This window comes from Mus caroli, chromosome 5, assembly GCF_900094665.2.
Source record: "Mus caroli chromosome 5, CAROLI_EIJ_v1.1, whole genome shotgun sequence".
In the NCBI taxonomy this organism is placed as follows: domain Eukaryota; kingdom Metazoa; phylum Chordata; class Mammalia; order Rodentia; family Muridae; genus Mus; species Mus caroli.
The window spans coordinates 53607555-53613997 of record NC_034574.1 but is presented as its reverse complement, the minus strand read 5'-3'; positions in this window follow the sequence as shown (position 1 = coordinate 53613997).

Here is a 6443-nt window from a genome sequence, read left to right as displayed (position 1 = left end):
AAAAAAAAAAAAAAAAAAAAAAAAAAAAAAAAAAAAGAGCCAAGAGGTTGCCAGGTAGCCTGAAAAGAATTACATGAAGTTTTGATTCAGTATGCGGGTTCTGGCAATAGAAACTGGAACGATTAGTTTTATGAGCTTGTTACAATAGTGTATTTAAAAATTGAAATCATTGAGAGCCACAAGATCAGTTAATATTTTTGCCAAATATTAAATATTATATATTTATCTAACTATATGCTATTTTGGTGACTATCTAGATTTTCAGTTTGATAGTATCGACATGGAAACAAATCTCTGGGAAAGGATAGCTATTAAATGTTGTGAGAAAGCCCACCCTAAAAGTAGGTATCATCATTCTGTAGGCTAGGATCCTGTCGTTAAGAGAGGTATTTGACCATCAAGATAGCTGGTGTCTTTCTGCTTTGTGACTGTAGATGTGATATGACCAGCTTCCTCAAGATCCTACTGACCTGGTTTGCACTCCATGATACTATCTATGGCAGTGTGAACAAAATTAAAGTGGTCTTTTCTTCTGATTGCTTTGTCAAGTATTTTATCTCAGGAATTCATAAGATAGCTAATACAGTAACCTAAGAAAATTAATTCTCTATTACTGCAATTTTTTTTTACCATTTTTCTCTTTTATTGAAATAAGAAGTTTTGCACAGTATTTATTATAGTATGCCATTCCTTGACTTCCTAAGATTCTGTTTACCACCCTATTTATTTCACAGCCTTTCTTGCTCTCACTCATTTTAAAATTAACAGGTAACTTAAATAAAAATAATAACAACAATAATAATAAATGAATAAACAAACAAATACTACTAAACAGAAAACAGAAGAAGTAGCCACAGAGAAAACACAAAAACCCATATAGATGTAAAATTTAAAAAAAAAAGCCTAGACAAAGCACTGTATGTTTCAAAAAGAAATGTTTCAAAAATACTATTGAGTTCTTTTTTATTTTTTCTTTTATTGAAAAGTATTTTTTTCTTATATAACATATCTTAATATGGTTTCCCCTCTCTCTACTTCTCCCAGTTTTTTTTTTTTTTCACCTCCTCTACAGCTGGAAGCCTCGTCCTTTCTGTCCTTCGTTAGAGATTAGAAAGCTTTCTAAGTGATACTAATAATATATAATAATACAAAACAAAATAATATAAGATAAAACAAAACCTAGCACATTGCAATAGAAGAAAACAAACAGAAGAAAAAGTGTCCAAGAAAAGGCACAAGAAAGAGATATAGAAACAGAGAGCAATTCCTGAACATACAGGAAACTCATAAAACCACATAACTGGAATCCATTGTTTACATGGAAATGAACATATAAACTGCATTCAAACAGGGCCAGAAAGACACAGAAATTTCTCTAGTATGTTAAATATTAGTGATGTGTGTTTATATATTTTGATAACCTGTAAATAACTGACTTTAGAATACATATTGTCAGGGTACAGTAACCACTTGTTCATTTAGATTTCAGAAAAACAAACAAAAACAAAAACAAAAAATGAATATGTCCATCAGTATAAAAGGCTATCTTGAACTGTAATGATCCAGACAATCTAATGGGCTGCTCTATTTTTTTTTTTTTTTTTTTTGTGGAGATTTTGGTGTAATTATTTCACTAAGGTATTGCCCCGGCCTGGGCCTAATCAGCCTCCCTCAATCAGTGTGAATCATGAGTTCCAGGAGATGGGCATAGAGTTGGCAGGAATTGGGGTGACAAACAGACTCCACACAATGGAGTGTGTATTTAAATGTAATTTGTCAAGTCGAGCATCAAACTTTTTATACAGAAGAAAATAGGGAAGTTGGGTGACACACTGGCAAGGTACAATGAGGATACCAGATTCTTACATAAAACAGAGGAATGCAAACACAGAAGGACTGGCAGGAACCAACTGGAATAAAATTCAATGTTAACAACTGGGAATCAAAAGCAGCTCCACCTAAGGTCCACTTAATCTTAGAAGTCAGGGACAAGGGCTTCATGACCTTGCCATAGTTACTATTCTAGTCTATTGTATAGTCCTCCTTTCCCCTAGGCCGTTGTAAATATTTGTGTATGGATGTAACTCAGCTATTTATAGTTCTAAGTATCTACTCTGGTTCCATCTTAGATCACAAACGTCCTTCTTCCTAGATAATGGTAAATTCCTGTGTCGGGCAGTGACCTATCTATCCATGCCCAGGGTTAGCTCAAGGATGGCCTAGAATCTAACTTAGCTATATGTCAAACAGAGGCACTTATAATAAAGCAATATTAAGGGAAAGCACACAAATCCATTTACCAACTAAAGCAAGGACATTGAGTATCCACTATAGAGGATGCCATGGTTCCAGGTGACTAAGTTTCCGTGAACTTTTCGCCTCAGGAAAGCGCCCAGATTTCTTCATCTCCATTTCCATTTCCATGCCCATTTCTTCTCTCTCTCTCTCTCTCTCTCTCTCTCTCTCTCTCTCTCCCTCCCTCCCTCCCTCCCTCCCTCCCCTTTCTCTCTCCCTCCCCCAATCTCTCCCTTTCTAAAATCCTACAGATACAAGTTTGTGTCATTTAATTATTCTTGAGTATGGGACTTGCCCTGAAGTATAGTTAATATACCAAATATCATACCATTAAATAAAATTCTCAGTCCCTCTCTTAGCAATAACAATTAGTCCTCAGCTAGATGTAGGAATTCATGCTTACCTGCTGCTCTCCATGTTAAGATTCTGTCTTGCTCGAAGTTAAATTATATTTAGTCATGCTGTCAAAATTCTCCTGAGTTCAAATGTGTACTTGCCTTTTTCTTCCCCTGGAAAATTCTCTTTTCTGAAGTTTTATATAACCATTTCCTCTTATTTTTTCTATTTTTCTATACCATCTTCCACATAGATCCCTGAGTCTTAAAGGAAAGGCTGTTTTATAGATATACTACTTTTTTGATCATATTCTTTGTACACATGTATAAAGTTCTTAAGATAATACATTGTTTTGTAAAAATAAAAAGTACTTTAAAATGTGATTGCACATCAATTAAAACTATTTTTATAGATCCTTAAAAAGAACTGACAGGAAGAAGAAATTATGTGTATGCTTTGCAGCATGTCACTAAACGTGTTAAAAATATAGAGTACATAAACAAGAAAAATTTAATGTAGTGCATATCGTCCAAACAAAACATTTTGAATTCAATGAGCAGATGAGTAAGTATGAATGGCCTATAAATGCATGAAATAGAAGTTCAACATTCTTAAGTAAAAAGGGAAAGCAAATAAAAAGTACACTAAGATCATATTTCAGCACACTGAGAATGCTTGGTACCATGGAAACAGGAAATAACAAGCAATAACTCAGATCAGGAGAGAAAGTAGCCAACATTCACTATTAATACGAATTTTGTTCAGAAACTATTCAAACTGACTAGAATTTATTTTAAATTTAAGAATAGAACGTTCAAATAATATGGCCATTGTATCTTTCAGTACTGAGGGACAAAGAACTCAACCAATATAGTAGGTTGGTACAACAATTTTCTTAATCATAGCACATTTAAAATACATAAATTAGGAAGTCATCTCAGAGGACCATGAACAGATGTGTAAAGAAAATGTGTTATAACGATGTAACCAGATTTTAGTTAGATATAAATAATACTTAATTGTAGGTATTGACAAGAAAATAAATGGAATCAGAAAAAAAATCGACTTGAATGAAATGAGCCAGCCCCACATGACATAGGTCATGTGACGTAGGTCAAGATAAAATTTGGTGGTAGGGGTGAGAAAAATATATGATCATTAGCAAGGGGGTTACTAGGGATAGAAAGGGGTAAGAGAAGAGACAGCAGCAGGATCAAGGCAAGGGGGATTTTTATTATGGCAAAGATGATTTTTCCCAGTCTGAATAGTCGTTAGTTGCCTGATTCTTTCTCAGTAGTGAGATGGTGTTAGATTCCTCCCTTCCACAAGTGTGAATATTGCTGCTGTACATCACCATGACTTTTCCAGCCAGCAGTATTGTTGAGGTATTAATGGTGAAGCTTCCTTGAAATTTCTAAGAAGTGCAATATTCAAGTAGACACCTTATCCTAGTCTTCTAATTTTTCAATCTTTCTTACAAGCCTTCTGAAATGTTTCCTGAACCTTAGGTGCAAGAGTGAGTTTAATATGTATATGAGGTAATATGTAGAAAGGCTGGGAACCACATGATCACTCCTCAGCATTATGGTAAATTTTTAGTTTTGTAATTTTTTTGCTTGTTGCAAAGAGTATTTCTTTGTCAATAGTTGTTAATCTTATCTGCTTGTGTAAATGAGGAATTATGCTGGATTAGAGTGATAGATGTTGTAGGTTTTCCTCAGTTATGTTACTTTATCATTAACTAGTTCTTCAGTAGCAGGAATAATTTTCTTCTCCTTGGGAATGCCTTAGGTGTAATTTGAAATCTGTTTGTTACAACCATGATAGAGTGATTTTGCACTCTTCAGGTTATCTTGCTGTGCAGCTATCCCATAGAAAGGCGTCATCCCTGTTGCATATATACAGATGGCATTATATAGGAATAAACATTTAACAATAAATAATAAAATAAAAGGAGGCTAGATGTCATGAACTTGAGAGAAACTGTGTGGTGCTAGCACATAAGAGTGGATGTAAGGAATAAAAGCAATAAAGAAATAATGTCATTTCATTTCATTTTAAAAAACAAAACTTTAAAAATCTAAATTATCAAGGCACATTAATTCATGAGATGCAATAATGGAAACACTACAATTGGTATATTATAATAAAATTGGAAAGGGACAAAATCACAACTACAGAGATGGCACAGGAAAGGTACGGCCGTCCCTTTAGGTATAATTAGTGAAAAATGCAGTATTGCCATTTAGAGGACTTAAGCTGCGTTCTAGGTCCCTGATCCTCTTCTGCCCACTAGACAGTCACACATACGAAGGATGGGCACACACTCATGCTGCAAGGGCTCAGCCTTTTGAGTAGAACAGATGATGTCCTACTGTGTCCCTCTGGTTCCCGTGACAGTTATGATTAAATTAATCTTGCTGCCAAAACAAATGTAGCATACTGGGTCAAAAATCTTCATAAACCCCTAACAATCTGACAATACATTAACAAATTGACTAATGTCTCTGTAGTGGCTGTAACATCTGGGACTAAAGGAGGGACGACGGGATGAGAGCCGAAGAACATGTTGTTCCTTAATTGCTCCGTGGACTCTTTCTATAGTGGTTCCTCCTCCCGATTCAGTTTAAGTGAATCATTCAGCATATGGTTTGTACTAAATTTAAAGCATCTGCGATACTTAACTGCTATGCATATTTGGCACACAGGTGTCTGATTTTGGACTTGTCATATGGACAGATGGGACTGTTCCCTTTGTCTTGTTTATTGGTAGTGAAGTAAGGAAGCTATCCTGAAATACACTTGAGATATCTCTGCTCATGTCACTTCCTTTCCTTTGATGAAAAGTGAAAGTTAGAACTTTTACTCCTTTTTCACTTAGGTGAAGTGATTATTTTATGCTCACTAAATATTTAACTGGAACAATCAACATGTGAGACACAAGGCAATTTTTCATAATAATTTAGAGTTATTGTTAAAACATTTATTCATACTACTTGGTACAAACTATTAATATTTATTCTTTATTATGGGATAGTTCTGGAGAAACTTGGAATTTTTACATATTAATTCAATATTATGTTCCTTTTTTATTTTTATTTTTCATGCATGTATATCTGTAAAACCTATGAGTGACATGTGCCTATGGAGGACAGCCGATGTTATCAGATTCCTGGAAATTCAGTTACAGACAACTGTGAGCTACTTTCTGGGTGCTGGAATTTCCTCTAGAAGTTTAGCTAGGGTTCTTATCTAATGGGTGGTTTCCTGAGGCACATAAATGATATTTTAATGTTTTATTCTGATAAAGAATCTTGAAAATGCTTATGATTATACTGATCAGAAATCAATTATACTAAGTATATTCTACTCCCACATTTGCACATTCCTTGTAGTCTCTAAAAATTATCCATATAAATGAATAATTTGACAAGGTCATAAAACCTTGTCAAAATCTGTAATTATTTTGTTGCTGAGTATGTTGCCATTTATTTAATGTAGCACTTTATTTTGTTTTTAAGGGCAGGAGCCAGCTATGTAAAAGTCACTGAATGTTAGTAACTTTATGATTAACTTTTAGTGTAGTTGAGGCTTTTTGGCTTTCCAAAACTTCCTCCTTGCTTCAGAGATTTTGAGCTTCTACAACAAAGTCACTACAAGAGAGATTTATTTCTCATAGTTCTTAAGGCTTAGAAACACAAAGTCAAAGTTAATTTATTTGCAGAAAAAAATGACTCATTTTAGTGAATTCTCATGGAATGCACACAGATGCACACAAAGGGGGTTCATGGGGAGAATATGAAACTCTACTT